General features: G+C 43.2%; 1 protein-coding gene across 3 annotated transcripts in view; it reads left to right on the top strand.

The window, feature by feature from the left end:
• spag16 (sperm associated antigen 16) overlaps positions 1 to 13964 on the top strand; it is a 988648-nt gene that overhangs the window by 659656 nt on the left and 315028 nt on the right. The gene's annotated exons all lie outside the window — the stretch shown is intronic.

Below are 13964 nucleotides of genomic sequence, written 5' to 3'. Positions count from 1 at the left end.
CAACATGACCTCCCAACTCTTACATTCAATGCACTGACCAAGAAAGGCAAGTGTACCAAACACCTTCTTCACTACCCTGTCTTGCTGCAACTCCACTTTCAAGAAACTGCACTCCAAGATCTCTTTGTTCAGTAACATTCCCCAGGACATTACCATTAATGTATAAGTCCTGCCCTGATTTGCATTACCAAAATGCAGTACTTTGCATTTATCTAAATTAAACTCCATCTGCCACTCCTCGCCTATTTGTCCATCTGATCAAGATTATGTTGTACTCTGAGGTAATCTTCCTCGCTGTCCACACCACTACCAATTTTGGTGTCATCTGCAAACTTACTAACCATATGGGCCTATATTTACATCTAAATAATTTATATAAATGACAAAAAGCAATGGACCCATCAGCGATCATTGCAGCACATCACAGGTTACAGGCCTCCAGTCCAAAAAGCAACCCTCCCACTACTACTCTTTGTCTCCCAATTTTAAGCTAATTTTGTGTCCATATGGTTAGATCATCTTCTAGCCATATGAACATGTGATATAAACTTCCCAACCAGTCTATCATGTGGAATCTTGTTGAATGCCTTACTGAAATCCATTGATTGAACAGAGTATAAAGAAAGGAGAGAATGGTTAAAGTTTAATTGAGAGTGACATCAGACTGTGAGAGAAAACTAGGTAGAAATGCAGAAGCAGATAGCAAGACAATCTACAGGAACTCAAAAAAGAAAAGTGTACAGAAGGTGAGTTTTGGTCCTCTAGATAGTAAGAATGTGGGGTAAATAGCAAATCATAAGAAATTGGTCACTGAAATGAACAAATGTTTTGTTTTTGTCTTCACTATAGAGGATACAAAAATCTTGCCAGTGATTCTATAATTTAGGAGGTGGAAAACTGAGTGCTGTCTCACAGACTTGTCAAACAATAGCCTGACATAGTCATACCCATGGAATGAGTCCATACAGACAATGTCCTAGACACACTATCACCATGTCTGAATATGTCTTGTCCCACCAACAGGGCACTCCCAGCAGAGATGGTGGCACAGTGGTATACAATCGGGACGGAGATACCTTGACTGTCCTCAACATTGACTGTGGACCCCTGGAGGGCTCATAGCTTCAGATTAAACATGGGCAAGGAAACCTCCTACTAATTAACATGCACCATCCTCCCTCGACTGATGAATCAGTACTACTCTATGTTGATCAACACTTGGAGGAAGCAATGTGGGTGGCAAAATGGACTCTGGGTGGGGCATTTCAGTACCCACTCCCAAGAGTGATTCAGCAGCAGCACTACTGATCGAGCTAGTTGGGTTCTAAAGGACACAGGTGTTAGACTGGGTCTGCAGCAAGTGGTGAGGGGACCAAAATGTATTTGACCTAATCTTTACTAACCTGCCAATGCATCTGTCCAAGACCATATTGGTAAGAGTGACCATCACACAGTCCTTGTGAGACAAAGTCATACCTTCACACTGAGAATACCTTCCATGTGTTGCATTATCACCGTGTTAAATGGGACAGACTTCAAACAGATCTAACAACTCATGTCTCAGCATCCATGAAACACTGTGTGCAATCAACAGTAGTAGATTGTACTCCAACAAAATTTGCAACCTCATGGCTTGGTATACTCTCCCATTCAACTATTACCATCAAACAGGAGAGTGGTTAAATGGACAGTGAAGTAGGACATGCCAGGAGCAGCACCAGGCATACCTAAAAATGAGGTGTCAAGCTGGTGAAGCTACCAGACAGGACTAGAAAAAGCATAAGAAACATGTAATTGACATAGTTAAACAAACTGTATACCAAACAGATCAGATCTAAATTCTGCAATCCTGCCACATCCAGTTGTAAATGATGTTCAACAATTAAACAACTCACTGGAGGAAACGGCTCCACATCAGCGCAAAAGAAAAGACTGAAGCATTTGCAGCAATCTTCAGCCAGATGTGCTGAGTTGATGTTCCATCATGGCCTCCTTTAGTGGCCCTCAACACCTCAGATGCGAGTCTTCAGCCAATTCAATTCACTCCATGAGACTTACAAGATAAAGAACAATACAGCACAGGAACAAGTCCTTCAGCCCTGCTATCCTGTGCTGACACAGTTTACCCTTTGATACAAAAACTGTCTTTACATATAGAATCCATATCCTTCTATGCCTTTCCAATTCATATATTCATACATGCCGCTATTGTGTCTATTTCCACCATCTGTTCTGGCAGCACGTTCCAGGCACTCACCGCCTTTTGTATGACAAACTTACCTCACACATCTCTTTTAAACTTTCCCCCCTTGCACCTTGAACCTGTGTTCTCTAGTAATTGATACTTGCACCCTTGGAAAAAAGCTTAATACTTTCCATTCTATCCATGCCATTCACAATCTTATAAACTTCTATCAGGTCACCCTTCAACCTCCTGCATTCCAGTGAAAACAAACCCAGTCTATCCAATCTTTCTTCATAGCTAAAATCCTCCATACCAGGCAACATCCTGGTAAACCTTTTTTGTATCCTCTCCAAAGCATCCACATCCTTCTGATAGTGTGGTGACCAGAACTGTACACAACATTCCAAATGTGGCCTATCTAAAGTTTGAGAAACAGTTGGAGGAACTGGATACTGCAGACGCTATGGACCTTGACAATATTCTAACAATAGTACTGAAGACTCGTGCCCCAGTACAGCAACAACACTGGCATCTATCTAACAATGTGGAAAATTACACAGGTGTATCCTGTACACAATAAGCAGGACAAATCCAACCCATCTAATTATCATTCCATCGGTCTATTTTCGGTCATCAGTAAAGTGATGGAAGGTGTCATCAACAGTGCTACCACACAGCACCTGCTCACTGACACCCAGTTTGGCTTCTGCCAGGGCCACTCAGCTCCTGATCTCATTATAGCCTTAGGACAAAAAAGCTGAATTCCAGAGGTAAGATGAGAGTGACAGCCCTTGATATCAAGTCTGCATTTGACTGAGTGTGTGATCCTCGCAAAACTGGAATCAGTAGGAATCCGGGCCAAACTCTCTGCTGGTTGGAATGATACCTGGCATATAGGAAGATGGTTGTAATTGTTCGAGGTCAGCCATCTTAGCTCCAGGACATCTCTGCACGGGTTCCTCAAGGTACTGTTCTAGGCTTAGCTACTTTCAGATGCTTAATCAAGCAACGTTTGCACCATACAAATGTCAAGCAATGACTATCTTCAATAACAGATAATCTAATCATCACCTGTTGACATTCAGTGGTGCTACCATCACTGAATCCCCATGATCAACACCCTGGGACATTACCATTGACCAGAAACTGAATTGAACTCACCATATAAATACAATGGCCACAAAAGCAGATTAAAGCACAGGAATACTGCTGTGAGTAACTCCCCAAAGCCTGTCCACTACCTACAAGGCACATATCAGGAATGTGATGGAATACTTACCACTTGCTGGATGGGTGCAGCTCCAACAACACTCAAGAAGCTTGACACCATTGGGGATAAAGCAGCCCACTTGATTGGCACCACATACACAAGCATCCACTTTCTCCACCACCAATACTTAGTAGCAACAGTGGAGTAGCAAAGTATGCACTGTCTACAAGATGCACTGCAGAAATTCACCAAACATTGTTAGACAACATCTTCCAGACCCACACCACTTCTATCTAGAAAGGCATTCTAGGTGCTGGGTCCACTTTTGTTTATCATTTATATAAATGATTCAGATGAGAATATAAAAGGCTTAGTGAGTAAGTTTGGTGGTATAGTGGGCAGTGAAGAAGGTCATCTATGATTACAAAGAGATCTTGATTAATTTGGTCTTTGGGTTGAAGAGTGGCAGATGGAGTTTAATTTGGATAAATGCAAGGTATTTTGGTCAAACAAACAACGGTAAGACTTATAATTAAAAGTAGGACTGTTATAGGACAGAGAGACCTAAGAGTTCAGGTATGTAATTCTTTGAAGTTTGCATCACATATAGATAGTGTGGTTAAGAAGGCTTTCAGCATGTTTGCATTAATCGCTCACACCTTTTAGTGCAGGAGTTGGGACATTACATTGAGGATATACCAGATGTTGGTGGAGGGTTTGAGTTTTAAGGATGTTTAATTATTGGATATGATGAAATGGCCAAGGCATTGAACACGTATTTTGTATAAGTCTTCACAGTGGAGGATACTAATAACATTGTCAGTTATTGACAAAGAGACGAAGGTAGGTGAGGACCTAGTAACAATCATTATTACGGAAGAGGTAGTGTTGGGCAATCTAATGGAGCTCAGGATAGACAAGTCTCCTGGCCCTGATAGAATACATCCCAGGGTACTAAAAGCGATGATGGGAGAAATAGCAAGTGCACTAGTGGTAATTTTTCCAAAATTTGCTGGACTCTGGGGCAGTTCCAGCAGATTGGAAAACAGCAAATATGACACCACTGTTTAAAAAGGGAAGTAGACAAAAGATGGGGAATTATAGACCGAATAGCTTAACCTCTGTAGTGGGGATGATGCATGAGTCTATTATAAAGGAAGAAATAGCAAGTCATCCATAAACATTGTCTCGTTGGGCAGACGCAGCATGGGTTCATGAAGGGCAAGTCGTGCTTAACAAACTTTTGGAATTCTATGAAGACATTACAAGCAAGGTGGACAACGGCAACCCAGTGGATGTGGTGTACCTAGATTTCCAAAAAGCCATCAACAAGGTGCCGCACAAGTGACTGCTGCATAAGATAAAGATGCATGACGTTATGGGTAAAGTATTAGCATGGATAGAGGATTGGTTGACGAACAGGAAATAAAGAGTGGGGATAAATGAGTGCTATTCTGGCTGGCAATCAGTGACTAATTATGGGCCTCAGGGATCAGTGTTGGGACTACAATTATACAGAATTTATATAGATGATTTGGAGTTAGGGACAACGTGTAGTGTGTCAAAGTTTGCAGATGACACCACAATGGGTGGCAGAGCAATGTGTGCAGAGGACTGTGAAACTTTGCAGAGATTTAAGTGAGTGGGCAAAGGTCTGGCAGATAGAATACAATGTTAATAAATGTGAAGTGATCCATGTTGGTCAAAGTAACAGTAAAAGGAGTTATTACTTGAATGGTAAAAAGTTGCAGTATGCTACTATGCAGTGGGATCTGGGAGTCCTTGTGCATAAATCACAGAAGGTTGGTCTGCAGGCACTACAGATAATTAGGAAGGCAAATGAAATTTTGTCCTTCATTGCTCAAGGGGTTGAGTTTAAAAGCAGGGAGGTTATGTTGCAATTGTATATGGTGCAGGTGAGGCCACACCTGGAGTACTGTGTGCAGTTTTTTAGGAGTAGGTTCCCTACAGTGTGTAAACAGGCCCTTCGGCCCAACAAGTCCACACTGGAAGAGTAACCCATCCAGATCCATTTCCCGCTGACTAATGCACCCAACACTTTGGGCAATTTAGCATGACTAATTCACCTGACCTGCACATCTTTGGATTGTGGGAGGAAACTGGAGCACACCTACACAGACACAGGGAGAATGTGCAAACTCCATACAGACAGTCTCCTGAGGCTGGAATCGAGCCTGGGTTCCTGGCGCTGTGAGGCAGCAGTGCTAACCACTGTGCTGCCTAGTTTTAGTCACTTACTTGAGAAAGGATGTACTAGCACTGGAGGGGACACAGAAGGTTGATTCCAGAGTTGAGGGAGTTGGCTTATGAGGAGAGACTTAAGTAGACTAGGATTATGTTCATTGGAATTCAGAAGAATGAGGGAGAATCTTATAGAAATATATAAACTTATGAAGGGACTAAGTAAGATAGAAGTAAAGGGGATGTTTCCACTGGTGAGTGAAACTAAGACAAGGGGGCATAGCCTCAAGATTAGAGGGAGCAGATTTAGGACTGAATTGAGAAGGAACTTCTTCACCCAGAGGGTTGTAAATCTGAGGAATTCCTTGCCCAGTGAAGTAGTTGATGCTGCTTCAGTAAACAATTTTAGAGCTAAGATAGATTTTCTTTGAACAATAAAAGAATTAAGGGATATGGTGAGAACGCAGGTAAGTGAATCTGAGTCCACAAAAAGACCAGCCATGATCTTATTGAATGGCAGAGCAGGCTCAAAGGGCCAGACGTCTTCTCCTGCTCCTAGTTCTTATGCTTTTATGTATGTTCTTAAGGAGAGACTGGATAGGCTAGGACATCTGTCACTGGAGTGGAGTTGGTTGAGGGGTGACCTTTTGGAAGTTTATAAAATCATGAGGGATATAGATAATATGAATGGCAGTGCCTTTTCGCTAGGGTGGGAGATTTCAAAACTGGGGGGAGTACATTTTTAAGGTGAGAGGAGAAAGATTTAAAAAAGACACGAGAGTTGTTTTTAACACAGAGTGGTTCATGTGTGGAATGAACTTCTGGTGGAAGTGGTGCGTATGGGTACAGTCCCAACATTTAAATGACATTTAGATAAGTACATAAATAATAAATGTTGAGAGGAATATAGTCCAGACGCAAGCAGGTGGGACTGGTTTAGTTTAGGATTATGGTCAGCATGGACTGATTGGACCAAAGGATCTGTTTCTATGCTGTATGACTCTGAAACTCGGGCAGTAGACACATAAGAGCACCATCAAAATTCCCCCTCCAAACTGCTCAATATCCTGACTTGTCACTATCCTGACTATCGTCACTATCACTGTTCATTCACTGTTGCTGGGTCAAAATCCTGAAATTCCATTCCTCATGGAATTGTGGGCCTACCTATACCACCAGGACTGCAGTGGTTAAGAAGGCAACTTACCACCACCTTCTCCAGGGCAACTAGGGATGAGGAATAAATTCTGGCCTAGCTAGTGATGCCCACATCCCAACAGTGAATAAATTGGAAAAAAGTTTCCTACCTCTACTCCCCTTTCAGGCAATGAGTTCAAGATACCCACCATACTGTGGATGAATCAATTTGTCCTTCAACCCCTCCAAACCTCCTGCCCCTTACTTTAAATCTACACACTCATTATTGTTCCTTACACTAAGAGAGAAAAATTGTTCATATCTACCCTATCTATGTCCCTCAGAACCTTGTATGCCCCAAACAGATTCCCCTCTCAGCCTCTGTTCTAAAGGAAACAGTCTCAGCCTATCTAAGTTTCCATTCGTAGCTGAATCTCTCCTGCACCCTCCCTCATGCAATCACATCCTTCCTATAATGAAGCAACATATAATGAATGTCGTACTCCAACTGTGGTCTAACTAAAGTTGTACACGCACCATCAAAACTTCCCTGCACTTCTATACAGTGCTTCAATAAACAATGCAAGTATTCAAAATGCCCCATCTCCTGGCAGCAGATGTCCTGATCTTCCTGGGAAGGTACATGCAGTTTGAAGGAGTCAATACCGATGTACTGGACCCCTTTGGAATCTGGACCAGCAAGCAGCAGGTCAAAGTCTTGAAGCCAGTGGGAACATCCTCCACCCACCCTCCAGCTTTGCAATCGAAGGGAGCTGAGTCTACTTGACTGTACACAGGGCAGCCTCAAGTGTACCGAACCTGCAGGAGGACAGCGCACAGTAACACTCTGCAGGAACTGCAAGCAGGAGGGCCATCTGACTAAGGACTGCAAGTTGTCCAAGAGCTGCAACCTGTGTGTGGAAGCAAGTCACCTGTATAAGGCCTGTCAGGTCAGGGGAGAACCACATACGCTCTGATGGTCGGAAGTGGCAACGTGAGATGTGGACCCCCAAAGATCAGCAAGGTGCCACCTACCAGTAGAAAAAACTGTAATAAGGGGCATCCAGAAGGAAGGATAGGATGGCGAGGAGGGAAAGGTAGCCAGTGCAGAGGCACAACAACCAACCCAACCTCTACCTGAAGAGACAGAGTCAATGGAGGAGGAGAAAACAAAGGAGGCAGGCAGTGAATACCAGTGAGAAGCAACCATCAAAGAAAAACACATCAGGCCCAATAAGCCCCACAGCAAAATGGACAGAAACAGCTGGATAATGGCTGCACCAGCAACTCCTCTGACAACGAAGATGTGCAGAGGGATGGCCATCAACAAAAAAAGGAGACGGGGAGAAGTAGAGGAGTACCCCACAATCCTGAAATACCAGACTTCCCGAGGGCCCTGATGAGGCCCAGCCTCCAGTGGTCAAGATCAAAGAGGTACCAGCATACCATAGCTCCAGGCAACTGGGAGCAGTGACACTCTGACAGTCCCTCAGTCAGACTCAGACATGGATCCCGCTGACTTAATTCTCAGCCTGACATCACCGGAGCAGGCAATTGTCCAGCAGAGTGTCCAGCAATTCGCCCACTCCACAGGGATGCAAGGAGTCTCCCAGTGATAAGAGCACAGGTGAATGGACATTGTCTAATTCTATAAATAATTAAAATGGATGTTAAAATTGTCAGTATTAACATGCATAGCATTAAATCTACTACACAATGTGTTTCCACATTGGCTTACCTGGCCACTATCTAAGCAGAGCTCCTGTCCTGCAGGAGTGTAGGATAACACATCTCAGCAGCTGTAGGAGATGGTCACGGTTATGGACCTATGGGCCTTTGATTTGGTCAGGAGGAAACAATAACCATTCCTCCAGTCTGGGTATTCTGCTGCAAGGAGGCAACCTCCCCATCTCCGAAGTTAAAGAGGTGGGGCTGCAGTCGCCTCCTCATAGCAGATGTTAAATACAGAAATGCTCCCCTGAGACTAATTATAGCATACATCCCAGTGGTAAACAATGAGTGACTGGCTGTCCTGCAGCAGCTCCCACTGCTGATGACAACATCCAGACTGTCATTCTGGCAGGAGATTTCAATTGCATCATTGATGCAGATGGACAATCCAAAGGGGCTCACAGCAAACTGCACTCCATGTCCAGATTCCTGATGGAATTGATTGAAGTTGCCAAGCTGCATGACATTTTCAGCTTCCCTGCAGATGGAGCACAGCGTAGATACGTTTGGTCGCGGCCAAATGGGACTATCTGCTCAAGGATAGATTTCCTGTTTGCATCCCACACATTCTCAATCTGATCCACAAATGTCAAACTGGTGTTCGTCTCTGACTACTGCCTCGTCCTGACTGACTGTCACATACAGAATGATCAGCGGGCTGGCAAGGAAACGTGAAACTGAAGGTTATTTTTTGACACCAGAAAACATTGAGGAGCTCAAAGGGGATTATACAGGTTGGACAACAATGAAACCCCTCTTTGAGTCTCCAATGGACTGGCGGGAAACAGTCAAAGGAATATCAAGAGGTTATTCACCCTCAAAGGTGTTCAGAAGGCGAGAAAGAGGTGGCAAAACTGTCTAAACTCCAGAAAAGCATGCTGAACCAACTCCTGTTGCAGATGATGGGGATCAGTTACACAGAGGATCTCCAGGGGGTGAAGAGCCAACAAGCTTTGCTCTTTGCCTCAGAAACCCCCAAGATAATCTTCTGGCCTGGGTTCTGCCTTGTACAGTAAGATAAGATGTGCTCATGTCCCTTCTTCCACATGGAAATCTCTGGGTTGAGCAGCCTAAAGGAAGAATATGGCACAGTAATATCATCTCAGTCCAGCATCCCGAGGATCAGCAAATCCTTTTATGACAGTATTTATGACTTGAAGCTGGCTGAAAGAGCGTCCTCCCAGTCGTTCCTGTCATCTATCATGGAGGTCTTAGACGACAGCATCCACAAGAGGCTAGTCCAGTCGTTATCTTTGCAAGAGCTGACCAAGGCACTCTAGTCCATAGGAAACAATAAGACTGGAAGCAATGGCTTACGGGCCATGTTGCAGTTGGTTCTGTGGAACTGGATTGGCCAGGACCGCTGGAGGTGTATGACAGTATGCTTCTGGTAAGTACCAAAAGCGAATCCATGAGGAAAAGTACCATCACCCTCATCTACAAGAGGAAGGTGTAGAAGGAGGAAATTAGAAATTGGCAACCAATATCATTGCTGAATGCAGACTGCAAAATCCTATCTATGGTCATTGCCAACCAAGTCAGATCTGCTCTGGAATTGGTGATTCACCCTGACCAAACCTGTGCTGGAGTAGACAGGATAATCTCTAACAGCCTCTGCTCCTCACGGATACAATCGCCTACATGCAGGACAGGAGTTGGATACCTGCCTCATCAGTCTGGACAAGGAGAAGGTAATTAATAGGATATCACAGATGTACCTATGAGACATGCTCTCCAAAATGGGCTTTGGGGAGCGAATCTGCAATTGGATCTGGCTGCTCTACACCAACACTGTTAGTGCAGTCTCAATCAAAGGGTGGCAATCAGAAAGCGTCCGGATCAGATACAGAGTCAGACAGGGCTACCCACTCTCTCCTGCTTTGTCTGTATGTTGTATGGAGCCCTTTGCTGAGTCCATCAGGAAGAATAAGAACCTGAGAGGAATGACTATTCCAAGCAGCGGAGGCCAACAGGTCAAAGCTACCCTTAAAAGGGCGACATCACCACTTTCTGCTCGAACCCGCTGTCATGAGCAGACTCATAAGCATGTGCGACTAGTTTGAATTGGCCTCAGGAGACAAGATAAATCAAGGCAAGAGCAAGGCCATGTTTTTTGGGAACTGGACCAGCAATCCTTCATTCCTTTCACAGTCAGGACAGACAACTGGTGCTGGGAATGTATTTCGGAGGGGCTGGGACATGCACAAAATCTTGGGAGGAAGGCATCACAAAAGTGATCAGAACTGGTCTTTTGGGGAGCACTCCCAAAATGGAGCTCCCTCTCCATTGCAGGTAAAAATGTGGTCATCAGGTGTGAAGCACTCTCTCTGTTGTTGTACATAATGCATCCTCCAGAAGTGTGCTGTTTCAAACACCCAAGCCATCTTCCATTTCATCTGGAAGCCTAAGATAGACTGTGTCTGCATCGAATCCATATATAAAACTCTAGATATGGCAGAGGGAAAAACATCTAGGAGAAAGTGAGGACTGCAGATGCTGGAGATCAGAGCTGAAAATGTATTGCTGGAAAAGTGCAGCAGGTCAGGCAGCATCCAAGGAGCAGGAGAATCGACGTTTCGGGCATGAGCCCTTCTTCAGGCTGTCCTCACTTTCTCCTAGAAGATTTTAACCTACTGCGAATCCTCTTACAAGGATGCCTTCCTTGAAGAAGCTCTCTTCTTCCCTCTACAAGGATTTCAGTGAGTCCCTCTCTCACTGCACACCCCAGGTCATCTCCTCTGCCCAGATTCCTGAAGAAGGGCTCATGCCCGAAACGTCGATTCTCCTGCTCCTTGGATGCTGCCTGACCTGCTGTGCTTTTCCAGCAACACATTTTCAGAGGGAAAAACATGCCCAAATTACACTCATCCTGATGACCACCTTTGTGTGTGGCTGTGTCAAGCTGTGTGTAGACCTTTGGTGCACAAACACCAAGTGTTGCTATATACTAATGTTCTATCTTTTCCCAGTGTTGTGAAGGATGGGAGTGGCCTCGCTACTAGGAACGCTCCAAGTAGTTAGATTGTTCTGTAACACCTGTCCTTCATCAAGAAATTTGCAAAGAAAAGCAACTTTGACTAGCAGTCCATTAGGAAGTTGTCAGTATTCGGCGTTCTCCAGACTCTGAGGGAAAAGGAGAGGTTGGATCTTATCCCGTGGTTCCCTGAGCAAACTGTCAAAGTCATTTTGCAGAATGCCTCAATCAGAACCTTCTAAAAAGCACCAAGACGACTTGGCTAGTGGTGAGAAGGACACTTCTTAGGAGATTCCTTGTGTATACCTGGTCGGACTGCACCACTACACACTGCCCTCGAAGTGTCTGCGGGGTGGGAGTGAGGCAGGGGTGGCTGGTTAAGACTGTCACATATCTCATTCTGGAATGTGCCTTTACAAAGGAAGTCTGGAGGAAAATGTAATGGTTTGTATCGAGGTTTGTCCTGAGCAGCTTTGTGACGCAGGACTCTGTGCTCTACAGTCTGTTCCCCAGGAAGCACACAGAGATAAACATTGATTTACTTGGAAGACCATCAGCTCATTTAAAGATGCACTTTAGTCTGCCCAAAACCTGCTGGCCTTCCAGACTGAGTGTTGCAGATTGGCAAATTCCAAGAACCTACGTGCTGAGGGACACACTTGGACAGCCGCTGCCAAGATGTAGTGGGGAAAGATCACAGTCTGAGGTCTTACTGCTGAAGGTAAATGGGGGACTGTTCAGTTATCAGACCCTCTTAGTGCCTTTATATATGTAAATATTAATATTCTATGTGTAAAAGAGGTCTTTGGTTTTTTATTGGATAGAGTCAAAGTCCAGTGTTTTGTTTATTTACTTGATATGCAACTCTACAGAACTAAACTGCTTTTGTGAGAATTTATGTATATGAAGACATGTATTGTGAATAAATATATATTTTTGAAATGAAAAAAAAACCGGTGGGACATGGGAGGGCCATATGAGATTTGTCTGATTCCTGCTATTGAGAGTTGACAAATGGCTCTCACTAGAAAGAAACTCAGGATATCACAAAGCACTTTGTAGCACTTTAAGTGTAATCATTATTATCATATATGAAATTTAACAATTATTTGCATACAAAAAGGCCACAAAAACAGAAATGTGATAATTTCCAGAATATGTATTGACTGACAAATAAATGTTGGCAAGAACACCAGGTAGCATATCACTGCGCTTCTCCAAAACAACTTCATAGAATCTTTTATGACCATTTGAGAGGTTAGACACAGCCCTCTGATTTAACATCTTATTCTTCAGTACTGCACTGAAGTGTTAGCCTGGATTCTTTGTTCAAATGTTTGGGCTGGAACTCAAAATCTTATGCCTCAGAGTTAACAATCTAAACAATAGTTTACATGATCAGCAAACCTAATAAACTGCCAACACACAAGGATGATACATGAAGATTGGGCCCTTCAATAACTAATAGTAACATGCTTCACTATTTGGGAAAAGATAGAATAAAAGACAAATTATTTATGTAATTATTGAAATTGTAAATAAACATAATTGCTGGGTTTAGTTTAGTCACGAAAGAGGAGCTAGACCTAATATAATATGCTTTATTCTTCTTTGCAACAAGCAAATGCATGGATCAGATTAAATTTTTAATACATAAATGTTTGTTTAGTATATTCTTAATTGAAGACAAGCCTGAAAGAAATCTGCGATGATGCGATGCACTTTCATTGTGCAGAATGTACATGAATAGCAGTTGTTCGTTACTGAAGCGCTGTACAGATGCTTGAACTCAAAATCTATCAGTTTTTTTGATAAGATAAATAATGCATTCTACATAACAATTGCATCTTGACAAGAAAATCACAATACATTTGCTTGTCATAAGCCATTTGGGTGAATAAAAATGTCAGTCTGTGTAGTAGATATAAATTAAATGTTCAAAGAACCATCAGTTTAACTACGTTGTTACAAGCACAACATAGGTACTACAGTATAATGCTCAGTCACATATTGATGATAAATCGCAAATCACTTAGTTCATCAGAATCTGTCAGAGCCCATCACTTCTTCACCTTGCTTGAAGTGGTAGGTTATGGCTACCTATTATGATAGCTAATTAATCTTACAGATGTTTGATGTAGCTGTTTGACTGGATGACAATCACCTAATATATGCCTTGTGGCAGCCTGCTTGTGTCTTTTGCTTGTCAGCCAAATTTAGATGAAACAGTTCACATCAGGACAGTGATAGTCATCATTTTCAATACCACATTTTGTTGGAGGACGCATCTTATTTTCTCTTTGCTCAAAAGTCATCTTCATTCAAGTCCAATTGAAACAGTGACATTTATTCTCCTCTGGTGAGACAGGCGAACTATTCCTATGAAACTGAAATGAGACAGTATAGTATCTTGAGTCATCATCACATTATTTGCCAGATAAAAGAAAGTGCTACTACGTCCAGAGTCAGTGTGAAATAAGCGCTGAAAATGTGTTCCTGGAAAAGCGCAGCATGTCAGGCAGCAT

Source organism: Chiloscyllium plagiosum, unplaced genomic scaffold (assembly GCF_037043375.1).
Source record: "Chiloscyllium plagiosum isolate Xiang-an unplaced genomic scaffold, Cpla_swu_hap1 HiC_scaffold_7, whole genome shotgun sequence".
NCBI lineage: Eukaryota > Metazoa > Chordata > Chondrichthyes > Orectolobiformes > Hemiscylliidae > Chiloscyllium > Chiloscyllium plagiosum.
Note: the sequence above shows the minus strand (reverse complement) of the source record. Positions and strands in the feature narration are given on the sequence as shown.